Here is a 27,711-nt window from a genome sequence, read left to right as displayed (position 1 = left end):
TTACTGAACATTGGATAGAACCTTGTCATTCTGAACCGTCAATTTATTCTTAGTGGTCCAGCGATGACAATTCTACCGCTAAATCTGAAATTCAAACTTCTTCTACGGACTTACTAATAACTCTATATAAAGATGTTTAACTGTCTTATACTTACACAATGAGTAGCTCGTTTATAAGTCGTGTGTAAATTCCTTACTAATAATCACTACATACTACAGTACAACTGTTATACAGCTACGTCGTAGTTTCGTCATTACTTCATTACGAAAGGTAATAGAATATCTGAGATTCTCTACTGCATCCGGTAGAGCGCTCTAGTGTGCCGTGTTAAATATCGATAGTACAACTGGCTCTGATCGATTACCACACTATATTTTGGTCAAATATTACAAACTACAGCAATATTATTCTAACTGAGCCGTTCAGAGCAGAAGTAGTGTAAGTAAAAAATGTGTAATGTGGGTTAAAGTAAACATTCTGTAAAATAGAGCTCAAAGTAGCAATTAATATTTAATTTATTTAAACTATCAGTAGTCAGTGGATAGCAAGAAGGACATATTAACTGCTACTTTGCGCTGTATTTTACAGAATTTTTACTTTAAACCTCTTTACCCAGTTTTGACTTACACCAATTTTGCTCTGAACGCTCAATTATTCTGTGCTCTTTGGTGTGTTCTTTTTTGGTTACATAGCAACCATCATCATAAAATGACAGTCGATACGAACAGCTGTTAGAGGGGCGGCCATTTTTTCTCTATATACAACGCTTAAACGAGGGGTTTCGTTTATATAACTACTACAAAGCAACTCCCATTGTATAGTTACAGACTCTTTATACATCCATCGCTTATGAATGGCTTATTAGTAATGTTTTCTGTCTCAACTCTGCATAAGTTTCGTATATAAACTATACACGGTTTATTAGTAAGACCGCTAATATACAACATTTTAGCACGGACAAACTTCAGAAAAGATTTACCAACAAGTATTTTAAGAACAAATTTCACTGTAAAATGAAAATTAAAAAAACAGAGGAAAGAAAAAAGGAAGAGAAAGAGAACATGCCGCCCACTGAAAATTGCCATCCTAGGTAACTACCTAGGTTGCCTAAGCCTAAATCCGGCACTGATTAGGGGAGCAGAAATAAAAAATTAGTTTGCAATATTTTCGGTGTTGGACAACGAAAGAATTCTCTAAAAAGTAAATAAAACTGGACATTTTTTAATACTATTTCTTAAGTTTTCCCCGTCCACAGTGAACTGCAAATTCAAATATAATACTTGACATAGTAAAGGCCTGTTGATTTGCTCCAACCCACAGTAATTCACCTCGAGATGAAACTCATTTCGTGTGATGTGTTTGTAAATGACATAATGTAGTTTATCTTAACGAAATTATATGACAACGAATTCTAAATTAAGGTAAAATTGTACACTTAAATCCTTTTGTTGAGAGGGCAATATAGTTTTACAGTGTAGGGTGGAGGGGTTCATCTCCTTCTTGTGCGACCTCAATACTCCATTCCCGGTGCTACGTATAGCGTTATTTCAAGGCAGTAACACTCTAGCTGAGAGCAATGTGTATGCAAATGTATGATAACCTCCCGCTATGCAGTCCGCCGTACACTCACCCCACCGCACAAGCGCTCTCTCCTCCCACATAAACATTTTTTCCCTCCGTGCCATGACAAATAGTTATGACATAACTACTCTTGTCTGTGAAGCAAATATTGGCGAACCGATAAAAATAGCAAAGAGATGGCATTTCAAAATTGTAAGACGCAGGAAAAGAGAAATTTGAACGTGCCACGTGTTTTGAAGTGTTTTTCTTAGTTGAGAGCTCAAAGTTTCACTTAAGGTACATCTACAATATTTTTTAGATAGGAATCATTTGAATATCTTTCCACCACACATTGGGGAGCCATCGCTAGGGCCCGTAACTATACACCGAAGGTACATCATCACAGTTTCCTCTTATTCTCTTATTCTTTTCATTTCATATTAATTTCACCCAGACGTATAGGTCCCAGGGAATAAATTTCACGTCTAATAATTCTTCATTTTCTTATTACCCAATGTAATAAAAAACCCTATTTCACCCTGACGTATATTAGGGTTATAGCTGGCATCAAAATACATATTTTATAACCAATAAACAATAGTAAAATGATAATACAAAATATTGGTCACAGTTACAAATCACATGAATTATGTATAACCATGCACAATAGTAAAAGAACGGCTCCCGTTAAAGATTAATTAGATGTCTGAGGAATAATCAATGCAAAAGATATACAGAGACATCACTTTATTTTTACTAACATTTATTATATTAACCTGGCTATACCTTTGGAATAACGGTTGAGAACCGGAAACACAGTTTGCTACCCCCCGTTCACGACTGGAGTTCGATGATACTGGCGTAAAATACAAACAAATCACTTTACTAGGTATAGGAGGGAAGAAACGTAGTTCATCCATTTACGTAAACTAAGAAATATCGCGATTTTGAATTTGACAATTTTCATTCGCTTTCTGTTTAATCGAACTACAGTGTTGTATTAACAATAAGTGCTTTTATTCACGAATTGAGCTATCCATTCGGACGTATTCATTATGCAGTGTATATTATACTGTCTACGGCACATTAGCGTACAATATAGGGAATGAAGTTAAATTGAAAAATAATCATAGTATGGATATTTAAACACATTTTTTTAAATGGTGGCCGTTCATTTCCATACAGGCATCAGTTCTTTTGTGCATATTATCGCACTATAGACTATTGTACCTAATTCCAATTACCAGTTTCGTCCTTCGTACTAGTAACTCATGTTGAAATAATTCTGTACCTACTGTATAAAAGAGTACCTTAAGTACTGTAAATTCAATCTTCACTTCTGCCCGACCCGCACAGACAAAATTACTCAGACGTGCTATCTACTGTCCGTCCAAGTGGTTTTGTCGCAGGGTCGTAGAAAGGGGAGAAATCATGTGATAGTTAATTACTTAACGAGGTCTTTTTATTTAAGTTATTTTAAACTGTTGTATAATATTATGCAGACATCCAATTCCTAACAGAAAATAATGTTTTCAGAAAAGAGCTAAGACAACCGAGCCAATAGCCTTTATAAAGAGGCGAGCAGAAGCGGGTGGGGGAAACCGGGATGCGACGTAGGCAAACGGACGACAGTACCTGATTCAATATTGAAAGCTCTTTCGTCACTAAAAAACTTGAACAAATTTCTGGAACGTACTATACTTACTAACTCAGTACTGTTTATTATGACTGTAAGGCGACTATAACTGTATACGCGGCGTTGGTCCTGTGTGGAGAATGGTTGGAAGTTTGCTAGTAGAGAGGATGGGAGTGAAGTACATTCAAAAACTCAGGTACAATAAAAATTGAAGTAAAAATAAAATGATGTCCCTGCACAAGAATGTCTAACTGTTTGAAAGTAAATACAAGACTTAAAAAAAAGATAATCAGTAGTAGATTGCTAAAACAAAGTTTAGCTTTCAGTTTCAAATTAATACTTAATTCATGAATAATGAAACAGTTAAGAGTAATAAAAGAATATTGCATACGTTGATTTACGGTTACAAATTACATACATGATTCAGGAACAACTACAATAATTAAAATATAACACAAGTAGTGGCTTACAACTAACGAATAACGAAATTCTTGAAGGGCAATATATAATAGTAGAGGCAATGCAAAAGCTTTAGAAACAAAAGTAAACAATAAGGGAATAATAGAATAATGTCTTAAAATTACAAATTAAACATATACTTTTTAAATAAAGAGATACTAATAACACTACATTAGCTGCAGTTACAGATTAAACATATTTTTTTTAAAACAAGCACTCGAAGGATCAATAGTTATTTCAGCACTTTAATCCATTTCTTTTTCCGACATGGCTAGATTCTTCTTTCTCGGTGGAGCACGTATTATGTTAAGGCTATACGCTACTTATTTCCGTATATTCCACATTTTGTTGTCAGTGTCCAATTTTTGTGTAGTTATTGTTACCTAACAAAATTATGTATACTCTTTAAAACGGAAAATGGTCGCTTTCCTGTAGCGTGAATTTGTGTAAGTGTCGTTCAGGTTAACGCGATCATATTTGGAAATATTCAGCATCGAGGTCGGAGGATGAAGTAAAGTCGTAGCAGCGACGTTTATGTATGTCACGAAGCGACATATCCCTACGGAGGCTTTATGGCTGAGCGATAGAACTCTTTCTTCTCGTTACAAAAACCGGGCTTCGAATCTCTCTACGTGAAACGAACGAGTGTAAATACAGCTCACACGATGATTTCCGAGATGGGACATAGCCTCTCAACAGCGACCACTTTTCGTGTCAAAGGGTGTATACTCCCAGATGTACAGTTTTTTTTTGCCCATTGCTAAAAAACTTGGTGATTTACTGAATTCCGCCCTACTCTTTAGCTTACAAACAAAGATGCTGATGGGGACAGATAAAAAAAGTTAATTTTTTCTTCCACCATGTTAATAATGTCAAAAGAAGTGCGATACAAATTTTGGCCACTCGCCCGCAATTATGAGGTCGTCCAGAAAATGATTTTCCCTTGGGCCGTTTACAGAAAGAAAGCACAATTGAATGGAAAGATTTATTGAAACAGATACAGCAATTATGCAAATCTGGCTTTCAGGTAGAAGCTCCCTGTGAAGCAGGCTTGAATAATTTCAAGGGAAAAATTGTTCCGAGGCCGGGTATCGATCATGGGATCATTCACTTAGCGCCGACTGAGCTACCCCAGGAACTATACACGACACAGTCACAATCCTTCACTTTGTAGGTACGTTAACAGAAAGCTACAATTAAGTCACACAGAATTGTGTGCACTCAAAGTTGGGTTTCTGGCGACTTGTCAGCCCATTTGAGTTGTGTGGATATAAAGGGATGAATTGTGACGGTGTCATGTATAGTTCCTGGGGTAGCTCAGTCGGTAGGGCATTCGTGCGCTAAGCGAAGGGTCCCGGGATCGATACCCGGTCCCGGAACAATTTTTCATTTGAAATTATTCAGATACAGCAATTGTTGCGCTTTTTGTTAATATATCCCCACTGGAATTGAAACATTTGTCATACCATGGGAACAATTTTTGTATCCTTGTGTCGTAGAAGTCTGCACTTCTCCGTCGAACCCATGATATGACAATGGTCTCAATTGCAATGGGGAATATGTTGAAAAATAGCTCAGCAATTGCTGTGTGTTCCTCCAATAAATGTTTCCAATGAAATTGTGTTTTCTTTCTGTTAACAGCCCCTAGCAAACCTATTTTTACGGCCCTCGTAATTGCGGCTGAGTGGCCAAAATTTGTATAAGCACCTCTTTTGACACTATTAACATGGTGAAAGAAAAAATTAACCTTTTTCGATTAGTAGTGTCATTCAGAATGTATGAAAATTACAAATCATTTGTGACATAATGTGAAACAGTTTTGTTAAAAATTGTCAAGTATACCTGCAAATAAATATATTATTTAACATGATTATCGAAACATAAAATTCGTAAATAAATTATCCTAGTAGGGCTGTGTACAACTTATCATAACTTATGGTGAATATTATATAACTGTAGTAAATTTCCCAGTACAATGTATAGGCCTACTCCTGACTGACGACTTCTCATACACTCCGCGATGTTCACTCACACCACAGCGCTCGCAAAGTGATTTCTGATAGCAGTTTGTGTCCTTACATTAGGCATTCTACAGCGGAAGCGGCACTTTAATGGAGAGTGTAATATCTATAAATAGCCTATCTCCTGAGAAAAGATGCAATAATAATCGGATACATAACACTTTTTGTTACTAGTATGATCTACTCTTCAAATGGTATAGTAATTGCTAAGACAACCAGATAACTCAGTTGGTAGAGCAATAGACAAAGGAGTGGAAGGTCCCAGGTTCAATTCCTGATATTGGCGGTATTTAAACCTTACCAAAATTTCCAAAAATGGCCTTGGGGTCCACTTATAAGTATATGTGGTGTAAAACCAAAACTGTTCTTCTAAATATGTTCAGAAGGACAAGATTGCATGACTTTTATAAAGTAGGTATAATTAATAACAATAAAAAATGCAAATTGAATTGAATGTTTTTTTTCCGGGAATAAGAATCGGTGTTGGCTGTATTGGAGAGAGAACGCGTCCAACTTTTATGCGTACCCATGTATTCTCCCAAATTTTGTGCGTACATTTGTCCGCGTCCAACTTTTTCCGTACTCGTCCAACTTTTGTGCGTAACCTTGTACGGACCCAAATGAGTTGCACTCCCGTTTACGCGCCCAATTCTGTGCCTACCCGTATACGCGTCCAACTTTTGTGCAGCCCATGTAAGCTCGCCTCTTTCTTGCGTTTTCGTGTTTGCTCCAAATTTTCTTGCGTACACGGATACGCGCGTCTTTTGTGCGTATCCGTTTACGCGCCAAAATTTTGTGCTTACCCGTATAATTGGATCCGGAGAGGTTGTTGGTATTATGCATCGAAGTAATGAACTTGCAAACAGCTTCCTGAGCTTCCTGTCTGAATATTCCGTTTATTGGTAGGAGTTTATTGCGTTTTGTAGCATCACTAGATTCATGTTTTCATTGCTAAATCGGACTCCAGTAATTTTTTTTTTTTTTTCAGATTTTAATCGTAGTTATGTCTATGTGTTCATAATAATTTTGTTTTTAGGAGATCTATAGTTATACCGAATTTCTAAAATGTTTGTTATTTATTGTCTGTTGCATTCTTTAATTACCCGAAAGAACTTCCAAACAGACGTAATTTCATTTTAATTTTATTGTACGAATATTGAGGTCTTACATCAATGATACAAAACAAATGCAGCCACAATATCATAGAATTTTAAAAGTCGAATCTTTTTATTCTTAATTTTATTTTGCTTCTTTGAGAGATATGCTAAGCGTGGTTCATTTAAACATCAATAAAATCTTAAGGATGGAAATTTTATGAAGCATTAAGTCTGAGAGCAGATATATTAGTAGCCCTGTGTTAAAATGTACACAACGAGTGGCTTAATATGCATATCTTATTGGATGAGTCCAACAGGGGGGGATCTGGCTGAATAGGGCTCTATATACGTACTTACGTAACTGGGCTTCTGTATGGTTATTGTTGCCGTGGGACTCGGTATTAAAAGTGCTTGCTTCTTATGGCCCTGCCCCTGGAAATGAGAGCCGCTAGCCCGCTCGGTTCCTTCGAAACCATTTCAGTTGCTATTTCTACAGCTTCGAACGCAGGAATTTTAATGTTTCCCTGAGAACGGAAACAACTTTTTAAGTGTATAGGCCTACTGTAACTGTATCTAACCTTGCTTGTTACACCAAATTGGTTTGGAATTACACAGAAATATTTATTTGATCGTACCCTAACTTTTCAGAGTTATTAAAATAATAATAATAATAATAATAATAATAATAATAATAATAATAATGATGATAATAATAATGTATTTTTATTTATTTATTGTAATAATAAATTTTGAATACAATTAATTTACAATAATAACAACAAATTTAAAATAAGTAAATTAAATTATAATGTTAATCATTGACTGCATATCGTCGTTGTTCCTTCAATAACTCATATGTGCAAAATGTACAATTTTTCAGTAGGAGGAAAAAACACATTTATTCATCCTATGGCAGCCGTACATAGGAGATTGTGTTTTTTTACTTTTTCGAAAGAAAGAAACATAATTGCATATAGGAGATTTTATTATTTTTTGTATCACTATTTAAGCTATTTAATAAAGCAAAAATCTGAAAATCGATAAATATGTCACATAGGAGTTATTGCAGGAACAACGACGATATAAGTAAAAATAACAGTGAGGATAAAAAAAAATTAACCTAAACAATCTTGAACGAAGAATTTTTCTCTAATATATGATATATTATACTATGAGAATATTTTTAATTAATTTAATTTAATTTATTTAACTAGCTAGCATGAGAGTACATTAAAATTTATAAAACAAAAATGTTTCTAGACACTACACTCTCATGTATGGTGTGGTCTTCGCCAATAATATAACATAAAATTTATAAAGACAGTTTACTAAATACAGCAAGTAACTTAATTCAAATCAATAAATAACACACAATAGCAAAAATAAAAGAAGAAAGAAAAATAGTGATGGTACAATGAAAATTAAGAATACATAAATGATAAGTCATTGTCAAGAGCAAACTAAGTCTATACATTGAAAAGATCGAATTCGCAGCCATGCATGTTGGCATTTTTTAATGCTTCTGGAGACTGGTGGAAGAAATTTTGAATTTCTAATATAGAAAAGTTTGTGGGCTGTCATAACTTTCGACGGAATACACAAGATAATATTGTTTAAAAAGGAGTCACAGGACCTTTCAGGACCTTATAAAAGAACAAAAAATCGAACTCATGGCATCTAGCATATAGGTTTTGACAATATTCGCATTTTCTCTCGTAACTATACCCGGAGTTAACGGGCAGAACTCTGAATGAACATAAATGTATAAATTTTCTTTGTATATTTTCTAATTTAGCCGAATCTGTAGTTGTAATCGAGTTTCAAGCTACAGATGCATATTCTATTCTCGGTCGCATCAATGTATAATAGAGGATTAAAAGAGAATCAGGCGTGGAAAAAGAATGAGTTATTGACCTATTATTTCCAACATTCTGATTGCGTAATTATAAATGTAATCAACGTGACTATAAAATACAATTTCCTGTTAATGAATATTCCCAATAATAATAATAATAATAATAATAATAATAATAATAGTAATAATAATAATATAATAATAATATAATAATAAAAATAATAACAAAAAATAATAATAATAATAATAATAATAATAATAGTAACAGTAATAATAACAGTAATAATAATAGTTGCAGTAATAATAACAGTAATAATAATCCATTATCATCATAACTATCATCATCAAAAATGAGTGGACATCTGTTTTGGAGCTTCGATGCTCGATATGTGATAGTAGATATACAACTTCAAAACTAAAAACTGTAAACATAACACAAGAAACAAATAAAATACTTCAAAGAGCACTGAAAATTTTAACACTTCATTAATATACTCCGAGTATTTTGATTACAAGTTGTTATGGCGCAGGTAAGGAATTCTTTAGTTAAAGTAAATTATTTTCCTGTGAAATGCAATACTTTCCCTATTTCAGTTAGGTATCTGAAGTTCATTCACACGTCTTAAACCTGAAAAAAAAAAAAAACTATTCTAGACGGATGAAGGCAATACCTACTAATTATTTTATAATATACAGTATCTGCTTCCCTACGAATTCTCTAAGATTTTCCAACATCACCATTGGGTTTATTGAAACTTTTCGTTACCAGCGGTGAGATCAATTTTACAACGTAATTTTAGCGAATAATTTTGAATAGGAGAAATAGAACTCATATCCATAGAACGCGAAATAGTGATGAATAGGTATAATCCTATAAACATTGACATAATGGAAGTCAATCCATTGCTGAAATGGAAAGGGGAACGCAATGCTTTTGTGGAAGTAATTATATCATTACGGAATTATGTGTACAATGTTTAATTCTTTTGGCAATGTGTTATAAAATTTAACACCCAAAAAAAAAAAAAAAAACAAAAGTAACAAGTGTTTCAGCTCATTTTAAAGTAGGAATTTCCAAGTTAATTATAGTTCTTGTTTTATAATTATGAAATATTCTGTTCTTTGGTAGGCTATGCCAAATTATTCAAATGTACATATTTTACACATTCAAATATAGGGTGATACACGAGGATTTACCGTCCCCTACGGAGCTTATTTCCGAAGACATCCTGAGCAAAAAAGTCATATAAACATTTGTTCTGTTCTCAATACTTTCAGAGTTAACACTAATTTGAAGTTGTTTGTAAAATACCATTATTCTTGAGGGTAAAAGAATATTACGAATAAAACATGAACTGTTCAGGAGTATCATTTCTTTAATTATCTAATATTCTGAAGCTAAAAATGTGTTGTGAATTCCATAGTGGCTTCGTACAGATTTTGTTTTCCGATTTTTAACTACAAAATTACATTTTCTTACGCATTTATCACAGAAATTGTTACAAAACACGCCACTCTTGTAAATTCTTTGAAACTGTACGTTGGGATGCACGATTAAACGTAAAGAATGAAGTTACAAAAATCGTAAGATTTGTAACAATTTTTGTGATAAGTTCGTAAGAAAAATGATGTAATTTCTAATTAAAAATTGAAAGACACAATTCGTACAAAGCAATTAACAACACATTTTATCTTCAGAACACTAGCCAATTGAAGAAATGACATTTCTGAATAGTTCATTCTCTATTTGTAATATTGTTTACCCCTAAAACTAAAGAAAAGAGGTATTGTACTAACAACTTCAAATTAGTGTAACTCTGTAAATATTGAGATTAGGACTAATGTTTATATGATACTTTTTTCCTCAGAATGTCTTCGGAAATAAGCTCCGTAAAGGACGGTAAATCCTCGTGAATCACCCTATATATAAACTAGGAAGTGTTAATAAAGATAATTGTTTAAAAAAGGGTTTACAAGACTCCCGTGGAGAACATCCAAGAATAATGCGAATAGCCCTTTTTAAAAGAAGCTATTAATTTTAGTAATTCTGTTAGGATTTTTCTGATTGAAAATAGTTTTTATAACATACACGAGTTTCTTAACACTTAATGATTGTTTCTATAGTGTTAGTCATACACTAACAAACTTATGTTTTTCTGCATGCGACCATGAAACTTTTGACATGTGTCCAGACACATTGTAATTTTTATTCATGTTTATATGCCTTAAAATCCCCGCACAAACTAAATTTTTACAAACTTTTTCTTTGGGTCGAAAATCGAAACTAATGATAGATAACGGTGTAAACACGCGTATTAAACACTTTCTGAAAGAATTAGCACAATCGTGTAATTCAGTACTGACGAAGCCTATTATAATTGTATTGTTTAATGGCTCATAAAGATTATGATTATGAATGTAGAATACATTGTATTGGCAATTTTAAAAATACGATTGTACAAAAAATGTTGCACAATACACGTGTGTGAAGTACATTACAGAATCTCGGAAAATGTAAAAACTCACTCAGCTTGTTTTTGAAACTTTTCCTCGATTTTGTAGAAAGCATTTCCTAACCTTGTGTCGAAATATACTATTAAGAAACTAAACAGAAATTTGTATCAAAATTAGATGCATGTACCCTTTTCTAAATATAATTTGAAACAATAGCTGTAGGAGAGAGCTAGATTAGGAGCAACAGCCCCATTTTATACGACTTGAAAGGACAATATAATTGCACGCCGCACTCGCATTTCTGTCACTATTTCATAGAACCTGATACATTTCAAAGTGACGCTGCAATACATGACGAGGAATGTCATAGTTTGTTACACAATAATTATTTCAGGAATTTGCGTGTTGGGTTTATTCCTTTATATGTTCATGGTTAAAACATTTTATTGTGTGAAACATAATGCATGGTGGAAATTTTGCTTTGAAGTAGAGGTTGAAATGAATACATTTGTCCACCCGTGTTGGATATCACTTATTTCCCTTTTAGAAAGTAATAATTAATATATTTCAACATCATGCCAGCACCAGCAACAATGGTTATATTAAATATAAACATTTAATTCTGACAACACATTCGTACAATATCTTAAAACCCCACACTTTTGCCGCAGTACGTTTTCTGCTTAAATAATATTGACCTAAATATATTAATGATAGGTACGTACGAATGGATTTGAGGGAGGTGGGATATGATGATAGAGAATGGCTTAATCTTACTCAGTATAGGGACCAATGGCGGGCTTATGTGAGGGCGGCAATGAACTTCTGGGTTCCTTAAAAGCCAGTAAGTAAGTAAGTAAGTAAGGTGACGTACGAGCAGCACTAAATTTATTACTTTATTGCAGGCACGTCAAAACCCTGAACATTGTGCAACTGTCTCTGTGCGATGTGCACTCTCTATTCCCCAACCTGGAGGGAGTTAATCGCCTTGGAGGGGAACGCGACAGGGCTATGCAATACATGCAGCAGCTTTTGTTTCAGTAACACAGTTTCAGTACGAGTGCCGATTTGGCTGTGTTTGTGAATGAGTTATGATAAATAAAGTGAGTTCACAGATAACGGAAAAGAGAAATTACGAATCATATAACATAATTGTTACAATGTTTTCTCAGCCAACAATAATAATTATTTTAAAATGAAAGGCTTTCATCAGCCTATGTCGAGGTAATAGTGTTGTGAGGTGACAATTTAGATGAGATTAGTAAAGTTCTCAAAATATGATATTGCCAGCGGTTATTTCTTAATCAGTACTCTCACGGCAAAACGTACTTGACAATGCCGTTGTTTTGGAGTCTGTACTAATACAGCCATCAAAGGTTAGACGACTTACGACTTCCATTTCATAAACTGGTAAGTGATGAGAATATAGTGAGGAATACATGTAAGGCTCTTGAGGTTGTGAGAGAAGAAAACAACTATTTGCAAGGCGGAAAAATTTTCTGGAAAAATATATAATGGCAAATTTTCCATCTCACGTCACAATATTAATTCAATATACTTATATTAATAAATCTTTAAATCTGACATAAAGAGAATATCGTCGCTTCACAGCTTGTGAACTACACTTTTAATTTCTTTGAGTAACGCTCCCAACTTTTCGATACTTGCTCTCAACGTTTTCAAATAAACTATAATCATGTGAATTTAAATTCTAAGCTTAATTTATATTTATTAATATTAATATTAATTTATATTGACATACAGCAAAGAAATGATTTCAGTGTAAAAAAACTTCACAATGTCCTACTGCATATAATTAATTGGGAGTATAATATTTTCTTCAACATTTGTGCACCAATGGTCACAGTAAATAATAATGCTTGACGAACAATGAAAGAGTAGGGTCTATTACTTTAAAATAATTAGTAGCTACTACGTAGGCCTAAAATGAAATACTTGTTCGTTTCTTGTTGTTTCGAAATTACTGCAATTTTTTTTCTTCAAATACTGTATGAAAATCATATTAATAAATTATGCTTTACAAACCATTACTTTGCGAAGTATAACTGAGTAAGCCTAAAGTTTCTTGTATTAAAATTGTCAAATATAGACACTGATAATAACTGTGTTTTTTTTTTTTCGTTCTGCTAACTATGTTTATAATGTCCAAATGTCTATTTAATCCAACCCTAGAAGCGCAGAATAGATTATTGTACACCCCTCCAGCTAAGAACGGGTAAGAGCAACGCTTGATTGATGCAACCTGCACAGACCGGCGATCCGCGCACCTAACTGCACATTTAGAGTCTGATTTCTGACATGCCTGCTTTATTGCATGTAAGAAACTAAGATTTAGAAAAAAATTGCTGAACACTTACTATTTTCTCAAATAAAGATAACGTATTGTTACTAAAATAATAATTTCTGCTTCAATTGGTTTCCTCAATATTAGCAAAACCCACCAAATAACTTAAGAGAGATCGCTGTACAGATAGTCTGCCGAAAAATCACTTTTTCAATGTTAGATTTGATAAATTGAGGTTTTATGTGATATTTTTATAATAGATTTTTAGCGTTACATATTATTACAATGCATAAATCTAAAGTGAAAAACACACATGGAAGACGAAAAAGTTTCAATTACATGAGGATGAAGAAAAGTTTATTTTTAACACGTAACTGGCGAAGAAACCGAAAAAAAAATTGTTATTAATCAATACCGGTTTCCATATAAATTATTACTGCAAAAATTTTGCCAAGAAAATATTTCACACTACTGATATACATTTATTCTGCTGTTAGAAAATGAGATGAAAGTACTATAAAGCTATATGGAAAGTAAACGGTAAATAAGTACCTACAAAATATAACTTCGTTCAAAATGATTAGGGCGATTACAAATGTTATTTATTTATACACATAGAGTCTTTCATAGGTAACGATTCTACCTAAAAATTAATTATTTTGGATAATTTTTTGAAATGATGTTCATTCTCACGAGAAAGAACCCTTCCCGATGCCTTACAGTCGATTTAGAAACAAACGCTCCCTCACCCCGCCGCCAGAGGAAGCTACTTATCCATGTGTAATGTGCATTTAATGCCAGCTTAGAGTGACCAGAATCATGGTCTTTTATACGCCAAGGACTTAAAATTATCTGGAGCATGGCCTTTTATACGCCAAAGATAATGCCACACGGCCATTGTTGTGATAGACTGGAATGATAAAATGCCACGCAACCGCTTAACGTTATTGTAGAAGAAAAAATCTGTTGCCTGGTTTGACCTTGGAAACAGTGTCGCTCAAATTAAGCGTTTATTCCATAGACAAAGTGTTTCCAGGCAGGTGGCTTGGACGCACAGGCCCAATTCGTTGGCCTCCGCGATCACCTGATTGACTCCCCTGGACTTCTTTTTCAGAGGATTTATCAAGGATCGTGTCTATGAGACTAAGCCACGGACCATTCCTGAATTATTGGAACGAAATGAACACACGATACAAATGGTTACTCCTGACATGCTCATTAGAGTCCATGAAGAGTTGATACGTCGCTTCCATTGGTGCATCCAGCAGTACGAAAGACATTTTGAAAATTGTACACCATAATTCGCCATCAATTAAAACTGTTTTTACATTTATTTGTTTTAATAAAGGTTTAAAACACTAATCGTTCTTTCGAATAATAGCTCTGGCGGCAAGGGGAGGGAGTGTTTGTTTCCAAATCGACTGTACGGCACCGGGAAGAGTTCCTTCTTGTGAGGGTGAACATCATTTCAAAACAATAATCCAAAACAGTTAATTTTTCGATAAACTCGTTACTTATGAAGGAGCCTGTATATTGCAATTGTGAAACAACGTTATACTTGTGTGCAGTACTTTTTGAAGTTTTACGTCATAAATGTTCTGTTCTCCCCGAATTACTCTGCAAACTGTCTTGTAAACGATACTAAGATTTCTTCTGCATCGCGACATACACCGAAAACGTCCCTTTCTAGAAGTGACGCACCAGATCTATCACCAGATGGGAAGCGAAATTCATTGTACTGCGTGATTATGATGATGATTGATGGAGCAATGTTGGAATGTCGGTAGGACAAGCGAGAGTATCTCGCAAAGACCTACCAATAAGCACCTCTTTGTTTACCACAAATTACACATTGGCCCATCGGGATTTGAACCCGGATTAACAGCGTGGAATGCAGACGCTCTAGCCGTTCGACTAATGGTGCGTCAAACAGAAAAGACGTGATCGTTTTAATTATTTTCAGTGATCGGAAATCTCTTCTGAATCTGAAGATGGGCTGTATTGTACTTAATTCAGTTTTAAATGCAGGTATAGGCCTATATGGACTGTGTGATTGAACAAGCTTATACATTCCGATGAGAAGATTCTCTTCCTCTCATCACAGTGGCACATACATGTTTCATCTGGATGTTTTCTTCCGGCTCAGTGTTCATTCGAGCGTGAAACGCAGCCAATTGCATGCAGAATATCAAATATTAAGATTCCAATTCCGTTTCTCTTCTTTGTTCGTATTTATTTGTATCGTAGATTTATGTAAGCACTCGTATTCAGCAATTTAGGTCCAGTGAGCTTTCCACCAAAGGAATCGGCGTTCGATACTCTAAATATTATATTTTTAGAGTTTGGAAAGACAAAGGTTGTGATAAAAGTTCTACCAAAATTTATGTTATCACCTATTATATTATTTCTGTTATTACCTATTACATTATATCTGTAGTTTTTGTTTTGCCACATTATTTCACGAAGCCTGAGTCTTATTTGTAGCTTAAAACATCCAAATTACCAACAAAACTTTATTTGGTCCTGCTTCTTATTTCATGCAAAAGTTATATGATCTTTCATTATCTCACTTTACCACATAACGTTCCTCATCCTAGTTTACTTTGCTTCCATTACGTTGCCATACATAATTTTACCTTAATGTGTGTTATCGCACACTGATATAAGTGTACCTTGTTTTATGTTTCCTTACCTCAGGATACATGACTTTATTGTGTCTAGTCTTATCTTAATTCTCCTTATCTTGAGTTACGTTTGTAACATTACCCTTTCTTACATTCCCTTACATTACCTCAACTTATATTAACTTCTTTCAGCCCTTGTTGGGGTTCGGATCCGGCCTGGACAATACTCATATTCATCTCGCCAATATCATTTCGTTGTAAACAAGTCCACTAACACTTCGTAACCGTCTATTTAACAAAAGTTCCCAATTTAACCCACAAGGATATTACCTTATCCCTACTTTAACTTAACTTACCTTGCCTTGCTCTAGTCTACACTCTGCATTAGAATCATGCACTGGAAGGTCAATAAGATTGCCATGGAATTACCAGGCATTCTCTTTACTCGTGAGGAAAGGCTAGGAGTAATACCAACCAGGTATCAGTTCACTGTACGCTGGTAAATAGTACACAGTTAACTTAGTTAATTGATAGTACTAGTATAAATTGTCTTCTTAGTTTCTGACTGCTTTACATACTTTTATACCTCACGGAATTGTACCATATGTTTTTTAGATTTATTGAGTTTCATGGATCAATTAGTAGGCCTATTAGTATCTTCTGGTTGAGTGGAAGAGAAGGCCTCACGGCCTTAACTGTGCCTTACTTATGGCTTTTAAGGTTCATTGCCGTCCTCGGTCCCTATTCTGAGCAAGATTAATCCAGTCTCTATCATCATATCCCACCTCTCTCAAATCCATTTTAATATTATCCTCCCATCTACTTCTCACCCTTAAGTACTAAATACGATAACCTGTCACTGATAAATTCGACGTTTTTTTACTACTGATTTTATTTTTTATGAACAAAGAATCCTGTTCCTAGATGGTGATTATTGTTTCCTTTCGCATAATACAACAAGTAATCTCCTATTTGTGATATGCAATTCCCATCTAACCTAACCTCTTGTACTCCCACGAAGTCTATTCTATATCTAGCTAGTTCTTTTGCTACTGTTACCCCACCTGTTACGTTCCAAGTACCAAATCTCATAACCTTATTCCTTTGCTGTGGTCGCGCCAAGGAATCAGTCCTATTCCGAGACTTAGTGTTTGGTTTCGTAACAAGCTGTTTTTACGGTGATGGGTTGTTAGCCCTTCGCTCAACCCCCAAGCTGGAGGACTACTCCTTATCGGCTGTCCACGACTGCTTATTCTATATATTCGCAGCTACCGTCCATATCTGGAGGCCGTTTCCTCCATGCCTTAACTCTGCCAGAAGATATAAAGTATTATTATTATTATTATTATTATTATTATTATTATTATTATTATTATTATTATTATTATTATTATTATTATTATTATTTATTGCTTCTTATTTATCGTCCCGTCGATCTGGTTGGCGACTCGGTATAGTGCTGGCCTTCTATGCCCAAGGTTGCGGGTTCGATCCGGGCCAGGTCGATGGCATTTAAGTGTGCTTAAATGCGACAGGCTCATGTCAGTAGATTTACTGGCATGTAAAAGAACTCATGCGCGACAAAATTCCGGCACATCCGGCGACGCTGATATAAACTTTGCACTTGCGAGCGTCGTTAAATAAACCATAACATTATAACATTTATCGTCCCATTAATGTTGCTTGTGCGTATTTGCTTTTCACTTAGAGGTTGGCCTACGTAGGCCTACCTTATATGTAATACTTTCTTTTATCCTTGTATTATATATAAGTGTTATACAGTTTAGGTATCTAGACTTACTTTTATGAATCTGTTTATCAGATTCTGAACACTAGAGGGATTTAAAATCCATAGAGTCGCTGTAAAGAAAGACACAGATAAGGCTGGACTGACTTGATAATGTATACGTATACCTTACCTAATTGTAAGTAAGGAAGATGAATCTCCGTTCTAATGTCTGAAATCAAAGTTACGTCAGCTGGATTAGTAGTAGCCGAAAAATAATAATAATACATTCTTTTGGAAAATAATTTCAAATTAAAGGAATCATTCATTACCTCTTTAAACTGAGATCTTTAAATAGATTACATAATATTTTGATGCAGGTTGAATAGGCATAATTATGTATTTAAAAAAAAAGAGCTTAATTTTTTTAAATATTTGAATACTTTCAACAATTCAATTAGAAAGATTTAGTGGCTTGGGAATGCTGTGGTAATAGTTGTGGAGCAATTAGCCCTACATGTTACACGAATAAAACCTGAAATCTGAATTACATTAATGATAAATGTTAATACTGAAAGGAGCAACATTGTTTTAATTTTAGAGCTCGGCTGACATTTACAATCCTATTTAAAATAAAACCAGGTGATTTATAACCCTAATTATATTATAAAACCCTGTTTTAATTTGACAAAGTTTCATAGCTCTGTTTGCCCTCTATTGTGACTCATGGGGTACCATTTTTGGCCTACACTTCAGTGGATATGGAAAAATAGGCTTAAGTTATACCTCAACCCAATAATTCCAACGGGTGCGCACCTTCTCTGGTCTTTATTGGTCAAATAGAATTCTTGTCCCTTTATCCATAAAAGAAATTAAGTAATAATAATTGTAAGCATTACGGGAAAGTTGGCCATACCGCGTAATAAAAACTGGCAGCAATGAAGAGAACAAAAAATATAGTTGAGATAGAATGCTTAAAGATGCCTTACCTCTTTAATAAGTTTCCAGTAAATTTCCTCACAAAATGCAGTACTTTTCTGTTGTTAAGCTGGTCTTCTATGCCCAAGGTTGCGGGTTCGATTCCGGGCCAGGTCGATGGCATTTAAGTTTGCTTAAATGCTACAGGCTCATGTCAGTAAATTTACTGGCATGTAAAAGAACTCCTGCGGGACAAAATTCCAGCACATCCGGCGACGCTGATATAACCTCTGGAGTTGCGAGCGTCGTTAAATAAAACATAACATTCCTGTTGTTATGTCAGGAATTGTAAAATTATGGACTGCTCAGAAAACCACGAGAGGCTACAATACTTGGGAATAATAACCGTAGTCTACGTTTTTATGGTCCAAATAACTTCGTATAATTAACATCTGTCGAAAAATCAATTTTAATTTCAAACATGTTTAGAATAAAATCGAGAGCGGTCGGCTGTCTCATCCGTATAGCTATCTCCCCAGGAATTACTCTATAGAATTGCAGGGAAACGTGACAGTGGACGACCACAGAAAAGATAGAGAGACCAGTCTTTAAAGTCTTGAAAACGAAACAGCCTAAGAACATTAATCCGAGGAGGAGGAGGAGGAGGAGGAGGAGAAGAAGAAGAAGAAGAAGAAGAAGAAGAAGAAAATGGCGATGATGAGAAAGAAACGTGTAACTTTTAAATGCTCACAATGCTCTATCAAATGCTCACAATAATTATACTTGCTTACTTACTTACAAATGGCTTTTAAGGACCCCGCAGATTCATTGCCGCCCTCACATAAGCCCGTCATCGGTCCCTATCCTGTGCAAGATTAATCCACTCTCTATCATCATATCCCACCTCCCTCAAATCCATTTTAATATTATCCTCCCATCTACGTCTCGGCCTCCCCAAAGGTCTTTTTCCCTCCGGTCTTCCAAATAACACTCTATGTGCATTTCTGGATTTCCCCATACGTGCTACATGCCCTGCCCATCTCAAACGTCTGGATTTAATGTTCCTAATTATGTCAGGTGAAGAATACAATGCGTGCAGTTCTGCGTTGTGTAACTTTCTCCAGTCTCCTGTAACTTCATCCCTCTTAGCCTCCAGTATTTTCCTAAGAACCTTATTCGCAAACATCCTTAATCTCTCTTCCTCTCTCAAAGTGAGAGTCCAAGTTTAAGAACCATACAGAACAACCGATAATATAACTGTTTTATAGATTCGAACATTCACAACTTCTGACAGCAGATTAGATGACAAAAGCTTCTCAACAGAATAATAACAGGCATTTCTCATATTTATTCTGCGTTTAATTCCCCCCCCCCCGATTGTCATTTATATTTGTTACTGTTGCTCCAAGATATTTGAATTTCTGCACCTCTTCGAAGAATAAATATCCAATTTTTATATTTCCATTTCGTAAAATATTCTGGCCACGAGACATAATCATATACTTTGTTTTTTTTCGGGATTTACTTCCGAAACTATCGCTTTACTCGCTTACAGTAAAATTTCCGTGTTTTCCATAGTCGTTTGTGAATTTTCTCCTAACATATTCACGTCATCAGCATAGACAAGAAGCTGATGTAACCCGTTCAATTCTAAACCCTGCCTGTTATCCTGAACTTTCCTAATGGCATATTCTAGAGCAAAGTTAAAAAGTAAAGGTGATAGTGCACCCCCTTGTTTTATCCCGCAGTCAATTGGAAAATCATCAGATAGAAACTGACCTATACGGATTCTGCTGTAAGTTTCACTGAGACACAGCTCACAATAATTATCCATTTATTAAACTCCAAAACCTTTCTTGCCCTACATAGGCCTATCGAGTTTCATAGGATTACTTAGTATGCATCTGTATTTATTAAGCTATTAATTAGCGCTGTGAAGTATGCCTGCTGGTTCGGTGGACCGCGTCGCTGATTCTTCCTAGTGTATTTGGTGCAAGTGGCGACACGCCTTCCCAACTCCGCAAGTAAATTTGTGCCAAGCTGTCGGGGACATTATGCAAAGTATATACTGTGTACGATGTCTAAGGTTCCTTCCTTCCAGTGTTACTCCTCATCTTCTTCCCGGTCCGTGCATCTTAAAAGAGAAATATCTTCTCTACTGCTTCTTTTTGTCATCACCATGACAACATCAGGCAAAAGACGAGTAAAACTTTACGTTCGTTATAACAATGTCGGCTCTGTTGTGGTGGGTACAGTCCACTTGAAAATGTGTGGATAATAAAGATTTGTACTGCAGGAAGTGGCTGCACTGTGCATAATCTTCAGGTTATCTTCAGTTGCATTCTGTCGTGATTTAATGCAATTCATTCTTTTCTGTTCTACCCACTGGCCTCTATTCTGTTCTACTTTATTCGTTATACTCTTATTTTTTCCCGTTCTTTTGATGTGATTGCTTCTTTATTGCAGGTACACTGGCTCGCAAAACTTTTGTCCGATATACTGTACAGTTTTTCTTGTTCTTAAGTTTGTATTTGTACTCACTCTAGGACAGAAGCGTAGGCTGCAGGTAGTCTCCGCACAGGTAACAAACCAGCCCTCCTCACAACAGAAAGGTTGAACCAAACTACTTAGTAAACTTAAAGAAAATATGTTTACTTAGTGGTCTAGTGATATAGATAAATTTAATAAACACGGCATTTTGTAGCTCCTCCTCACGCCAAGGTTTTTTGCGTTATAAATGTCTATAGCTTATTTTTCTTTGGCTGTTGTCATGGTAATAACACTACGTTAATAAAATTACATTGATTAAAAGTGGCACCAGCGAATAGGGATTATAAAGAATGGACACTTCGCGTCGGTACCTTTGATGTAGCCGGACTGATTTCAATGACCTTCAAGCCAGCTAAAGCGTGAGATTCTGCTTTCTCCCTAGAGTTGGCGCTGACATCACACCAGCTAGCAGTCGACAGAGCAGAAATATAATACATATAATTAATATATCTAGGCACATTATGTACTCAAATAAAATAAATTGGATCCATAAAATAGTAAATCCGTCATTAACTGTAATGTCTAGACTCTAGAGTTCCTTTATAATGAGAGTTGAGACGTTGAACCCAACAACAATTAAAATATGTAATGATCTGATAGCACTGAAAATGGAAAAACAAAACTCTTACGAGAAGTAAAACCATATACCTATATTATATTATATTATATTATATTATATTATATTATATTATATTATATACAAATATTAAACGAATTCGATACTTAATTGTATAATGTATTATATTATTTTATAATATAATTTATGATATCTGAAATATAAAATATTATTATTACAACTAGTTTGTCACTGAGAAATAAGGAAAAGCTGTTAACTTGAATTTATTTGAAGCAAAGCGTTACTGGATTATGCAATAAGGTAGGCGATGTTTGGATCCCGTGTCTCAACTCTATTCTCAATTATTATCTTAGCGTATACTCGATTACACTAACCTCTAGCGCTTGAAAGTGGAACTATACGCTTTCGCACAGAGAAACAAAACACAGGAAAATTCGCTCAGTGTCCATTCTTTATAATCCCTATTCGCTGGTGGCACTAACAATCAATAGATTAACATTGTAAAAAATCGGGTAAATAATTTTATTAAGACAAATTTTTTATGGGTATGTGTATAATTTAAAACTCTATTTTCAATTATATCCCATAGGATACAGCAGTTTAATTTATATTTTACACACATAAAGAAAAGGTTTGCTTATTACTCTCATACAGTAATGGAACGAATATGTGGATGTAACGAACGATAAAATAAGCAAACCATATAGAAATAGCAAATGTATGTGCTTTCAACACCAAACATGATATTGGAACCATATCTGATACAACAAAGATGTGTAGATGAAGGAATTGTCCTGTTGAAAAAATATAATTATATAAGGTTGAAACATGCGCATGCTAGGTAGCATACTGTATTTTCCAGTATGTGGATATATTTCTGGGAAGTCAAATTCTTTTCAATTTTACACAGAGTTCCTCCTCATAGTCTGGAAATACATTCCCAAACAGCGATAGAAATACGTCCACTGCGTTGTGTTGATGTTACATATTTTGACTGGAAACTTGTGGACCCAATAGGACGAAATACCTGAATAGGCCCGTGACTGATGTTTGAGAAAATCTTTTAATCTGAAATTATTACATTTTCCTATGGATATTCATAATATTCTTGTCAAAATGCGATGTGATCTATTCTATGTTTATGATCTAACATGGAATTTATACGTGCAGGGAAGATGAAAAATTTTCCTGGAATATTATATAGTACTCAAGAGAAATAAACAATATGTTTTAAACATTTCGGTGCAAAATAGACTCAATATTTTATTTCTGTCGGTTACATATACCATTATTGCTCTAAAAGGTTATCTTTGATTCGATTAGCTAGGTATATACCTGCAACTCAGAGTTCAAATACCTCCTTTCCCAGGACGACATGTGGAGTGGTTATGTAGACATATTGCCAACATAATACCTCATAAAGTTCACTTCCACATTATTTCATAGGACAAAAGTTTTGGGAGCCAGTGCACAGCCAGCGCAATGTATAGCCGGAGAATGTAAATAAACCCTAGCCTGTTCCCTCCTTCTATGGACCAACCACACGGGGAGTTAGAGCATGTGATCTAGCGTTACAGTTTACATCTTTGAGCAATCCATTGCGCCGAGTGCACGAACAAGGAAACTAGCACATTATATGTGTAACAGAAGCAGTGAGGAATGAATAAACGAGGAGAAAATGGGAGAAGAAACAACGCAAATGCTATGCGAACGCGCGTTTTTGCAAAAAATATTGGTCTTTCAGAAAGAATCTGCGTGAGCTCCAAGGCAGGTGGCCACTTGTCTCACTCCATATCTCACCGTTCCGTTGAAGTAAATTAGAAAATTTTGAAGAGGAAAGATCGAAAATGAACGTAAAATAATGGTTACCACATAATGAATAAAAATTTTGTAGATCATATTTCGGAGCACGGCTAAACAGCAGCAATGCAAGGTTACCGAAGATTTAAAATCCTGGGCAGAGCGCCTTCATATATGCTGTCTGCAGAAAGAGTTTGTGGATTTTATCTTCTCAAAACCTTCAATCCATCAGTTTGTTTTTCTGGAAGTACCTCTTCAGCTGTACCTCAAAAACATTTTCTTTGTTCATATCGCTGTCAGCTTTCAGATATTTAGTTAAATTGCACGTAAGAGATTGTTATTGTTTCCAATCCCGAATATTGTGCTTGTAACTGATCATGCTATTATTGTTAATATCTTTCTATAGTATTTACATGGAACAAAGAATTTAACAACGGTTTTAGTTTAATCAGTAATATGTACTCGTAATTATTACTAGTGATGGGCTGAATCGATTAATCTGTTCTGGAATAATATTACGAATGGAATAATTTATTCAAATAAAAGTTCTCGAATACTGTAATTTTATCATGCGAATAACGATTTGATTACTTACTGGCTTGTTCTCACTTTTCGTTTATCTTATCCAACATCCAGCATGACTGCAATAACTATAGCAGTGACCTGTGATAGCAGTATATTGTGCAAGCACATAAGTTTATATTTTTTTATTATTCTACTCATGTGCTGTAGCTATCTGCAACTTTCGATAAAGATGTTGATTCCTGCGTTCCGTAATTTGACGAGAGGGAGAAAGAGGAAAGAGGTGAGACAGAGAGAGAGAGAAGATTTGGTGTAAATCTTTATTGCACGCAACTACCGTGAGGTTAGCTGAATGTATACTTACAATAATTATTGATGAACAATCGGTGTTCTCGAGAACTTCTTTCTACATACTTTTTTTTCTGTTCTTATTCTTCACTTCTCGCAGCATATACCATTTGAGCAAAGTATTCGAATACTTGTTCACGATTCGAGACATATCTCGAGGACTTACAAGAATCGAATAATTCGTATTTTTTATTTGAATAATAATTATTACCAAAATGGCCGCTTGCCAGTACTTCGGAGCTTCAAGAAAATTAAGGAATTTTTATTCTAATATTTCATTGATTTATTTTCCCTCTATCGTAAGCGACTATGTAGCCTATCGTCATGATGAAAGCCCTTTTATTCTATCCATTCTTCATTATCATCTGAAAATATCGTATGTTTGCAGTGTGTAAAAGCACTACGAGATAATGCTTAAGTGCATGAATATATTTCGATGGTGTTCGGATGAAGAAGTCATTTTTTGTGCAAATAGAGTTTTCTTCCCCACGTGAATACATAGGTTAAATTCTACAAGTGGGTGTACAAAAAGCAAAATAATACTAGCATTTGATGTGTGTTATTTGTGTAGGAAATTACTTGAAATAAGGTCCGGAGTTTAATTTTTACTTATCTTAAAACTCATTTTATGATTTATCTCCTTTTACTCAATAACCATCGACTTTGTCCCTTACATTTTCACATATTACTCGAATAAATAATTCGTCTAATATTCTGTATAACAGACTAATCATGTGCAGAGATGTACAGTAGTGGCAAAAATAACCGGACCGACCCTTGTAGCTGATTTCAGAGTCTTGTTCAATCCAGAGCACGATAGACTGGTAACTAAGACTTTCGTGGTTCAAATCCTGCCGGGGAAGGAAACTTTTTTTTTTTTTTGTTCCTTATTCAAATTTATTCCCAATACTTTTCGATTGCTAGTAAAATTCATGTTCTGGAAATAATAAGTTAATTAAGTAGTGAAATATCGCTGCAATTGAAAAGTATTGGGAATAAATTTGAATAAGGAACAAAAAAAGTTTCCTTCCCGGGCAGGATACAAACCACGAAAGTCTTAGTTACCAGTCTATCGTGCTCTGAGTGAACAAGGCTCTGAAATCAGCTACAAAGGTCGGTCCGGTTTTTTTGCCACTAATGTACATAGAAGGACTGGTATAGTCTGCACTAGAGTTAGGTCGATTCGTGAACGAATCGTTCATTCGAACGACTAATAATAAAGAACCGTAAAGATCGATTCGTGGTATCAACGAATCATCGTTCAAAAGAAACGTAATGAATCGCGTTCAAAAGAATAGTAACGAATCGGCATGATATCATAACCCACGATTCTATTTTACTTGTTTGATATAAGCTGTCAGCTGTCATTTCCGAACCGTGCCGAATGCTCCCGAGCGAGAGGAAGGATTTACGTTATTTTAACAAGGTTGGGTTAAATATCTCTTGATATAGATGACACACTGATACGCAACTGTTAGTAAGCAAAGATTTCTAAATCTTATGAAACAAATACTGTAAAGAAAGGTTTGAGAGTGAAATCCAAATATCGCATTTGTTAAGTGTGAAAAATAATGAACACGTTCCTGAAATTTGCATAGTTAAATAGCGATGTAGTGCAAAAAATGTACTTGGTAGTAAGATTGAGTTGATAAATTATAATTACGAAACGCTATCTCCGATAATTTTGTAGAGAATGGAAGTCCTGATGAATGGTTCCAGCTAATCAGAAAGAGACCATCCAATGACTCGCCTCTCATGCCAACTATGCGAGAGATGTAGAACGTTTTTGTTCTACCCGTGTTTTGCAAATGGAAAAATCCTGTGATTCGTTCGTTGACGATTCGAAAGAATAATTGGAATCGCAGACCGAGAAGAATCGTGAACGAATCGTTAGAATCGATTCGTAATGTATGATTGAATCGTTGGAATCGATTTCTGTAAAAGAATCGTGTTCCCCAACTCTAGTCTACAAACAGGCCTGATTTAAAACTCATCCAAAATGTTTTGGGGAAAGCACCTATTGAAAATCATGGAACTAGTTTTATCAAATACCTTACTATAATAGCTAATACCGGACAGCTAGCAGAATAATTTTATTAGTTAGTGCTGTGTTAAAATGTACCGAGCGGGCTAGCGGCGTGGTAGAGGGCTGGCCTCGCATTCGGGAGGTCCGGGGTTCGATCCCAGGGGCCGGCAATCCTAACTGAGATTTTTAATGGTTTCCTCAGTTATTTCCAGGCAAATGCCGGGATTGTACCTCTTGAAAGTCCGGCCATGGACGGCGATCCTTTCCTTAATCCTTTCATATGTGTGTGAGTGAATGATATGTAATGTCTTAAATGTTTGTGTTGTATCGGAGGTGGCCCTGGCATTGAGCTGATCCCTCATATGGGGAGGCCCTCCATGTCCTTGTGTGGTCAAAAAAGTATGTATGTGATCCATAGCTTAATTCCTCTCCCGACAGGTCGCGGCCAGTGGCGTGTGGTGATAAATAATCCTGATGGTGCACAAATATTTATTATGATTATGATTATCATATTACTATCATATTATTATTATTATTATTATTATTATTATTATTATTATAGGTACTAACCACGACATAACTACTAATATATGTTATATAGATATAGATTTACATAATTTTGTTAGTCAAGAAATTGCAGTTAGTCAGTTTCCTATGTGGTCCAGCAATAGCAAAGTAAAGCATTCAATTTCTATTGCAGCATACCGTAAATAATACTGTTTTCGCTATATTGCGTTTTATAACACAGTTCACACGTTCACAAGCATTCGATACGTGTGTCGTCTCTTCAGCCGTAACTGCTAAAAGTCAGCAGCTTTCTTTATTTCTTTGAAATCTCATCATGGCATACATCAAAATGGCTTGAAGGACTTCGTTCTGTATAGTGTTTGATGTGCTCTTAAGCACTGTTGCTCTTTCCAAATGTTCCTTAAGAGTGCGTCTAATTCATAACTAAAATTGATGAGGCCAGAAAAATACTAGCGTTTAAAGATGAGTTTCCGCCATCGTGACCTCTTAAAGGCAACAACACCGCACGCACATATCTGTTCTTGGTAACTTTATCATTGTGAAGTGCAACAATCCAATTGTGTCTGTATGTTTGTTTGACCCAACACTGCTAATTTAACATTATTGTTGAGTGTGCAGCTGAAGAATCGTGTTTTTATTTCTTTCATTCATGTGCTTCAAATCAATCATACCTACAGAACGATAATCAAAATTATTTAGTTACT

The sequence above is a fragment of the Periplaneta americana genome, chromosome 15 (assembly GCF_040183065.1).
Source record: "Periplaneta americana isolate PAMFEO1 chromosome 15, P.americana_PAMFEO1_priV1, whole genome shotgun sequence".
Lineage (NCBI taxonomy): Eukaryota > Metazoa > Arthropoda > Insecta > Blattodea > Blattidae > Periplaneta > Periplaneta americana.
Note: the sequence above shows the minus strand (reverse complement) of the source record.